The following is a 1,572-nucleotide window of genomic DNA, read 5'->3' as shown; positions in this document are numbered from 1 at the left end:
GAATCACAGTGGAATTATGCCATGGGGAGCTGTGATGGTGAGTGTGCAGTGTGGGACCTGGACTGTAACATGGGACAGCAGAGGGGATGAGGACACAGGGATGTGTGGAGCTGGATCCTTCTCTGCAGCCCGTGAGAGCTGGGGTGTGTGCTGGGATTAACACTGGGGTGGAAAGCCTGAATCCCTGGCTCAGAAGTTGGGAGCTGTGTTCTGCAAGCAGATACTGAGTTCAGCTCCTGCTCTGCAAATGAAATAGCCTCAGTGATGCTATTCAGCCATCTCGAGGCCTAAAATGGGACTGGCAGTGCCTGGCACTGCTCTGCTCCCTTCCCAACCTGAGATGCCTCATCCCAGGAATCTGTAATGCAAAGGAGATGCTCTGCCAGCACTGGATGGTGGTTCTCTTGTGCCACACTGGAGCTGCTGTGAGCAGGATTTTGGAGCAGCTTTGTCCCTTCCATGTCTCTTTGGGACCATTATGTCATGCTCAGAGGCTGAGGGTGGGACCTCCAGACCTGCAGTGCCAAGGATGGCAAAGGCCACTCCAGCCCTTCTCGTGCCAACAAGCAGAGGGTGTTTTGGAGTCCTCCCATCCCTCTTACCTCCCCTCCAGCTGCCCTCAGAGCTGCCATTTGGAAAGGGAGGGAGGCAAAGGGGCACAGGAGTATGTGAGGGAGCTGGTGACATGCCTGTGCAGCTCCCAAGGGTGACACAAGCCTTCCCACCCCCTGGGATGGCCACGCAGCCCCTCCTCATCCTCAGTCACCCACAGCCCAAATCTCATTTTTCACTGCCTTTATTAGACCACAGATAGGTTTTTTTTGTATTTTGGGGTGGTTTTTTTCCTCTCTCTGGGAGCAGGTGCACAGCAGCAGTGAGGCAGGGGAGGCCAGGGGAGGATGAGGAAGGTGGTTTGGGAGATCCTGATCCCCGGCAGGGCGCAGGGATGAGCTGATCCAGGGTGTTAGTGGCAAGAGCAGGCTGGGGTGCTGGTGGCACTGGTGGGTTCTTATCTAGCTCTGGGTTTATAATTCTGTAATTTATTTGATATCAATCCTGTCTCCAGGATAAAGTCTTGCCTCTAAGGGCATCACTTAGCAGCTGCTCCTTGCCCCCTTCCTCACCTTCTCCCTGGTGCTGCCCAACAAAACATGTGAGCTGCTGCTTGTCCTCACCCAAAGGGATTCTGTGTCCTGCCTCAATCCCAAATCCCTGCTGCGAAGATCCCAGCTTGGCTGCCAGAAAGAGTCCCTGGGCCCCAGGGAGAGCTGGGGGGAAAAAATCCCTCCCAAAGATGAGGGTGAAACTCAAGATGCTGCATCCCTACTGCAGTGACTAGCCCTTGGCTGAGGAGGCTGGGATATTCCCTGAGCTCTCTTCCCAGCCCAATTCCCAGGGGTTTAACTCCAGTTCCTGGGAATTTTGCACCATTTCTCCACCTTGGCCAGGCCCAGCTTTTCTTCCTCCTTAATCTTTCATCCCTGTGGTTGTCCCTTGTGTCAGCTCCTGCTCCTGTGCTGGAGCCTCTGCCCAAAAAAAACCCACCTTAAAAAGTCTCTGGACTGGTGGACT

This window comes from Acanthisitta chloris, unplaced genomic scaffold (genome assembly GCF_000695815.1).
Source record: "Acanthisitta chloris isolate BGI_N310 unplaced genomic scaffold, ASM69581v1 scaffold8063, whole genome shotgun sequence".
NCBI classification, from domain to species: domain Eukaryota; kingdom Metazoa; phylum Chordata; class Aves; order Passeriformes; family Acanthisittidae; genus Acanthisitta; species Acanthisitta chloris.
This window is presented reverse-complemented; position numbering follows the sequence as displayed.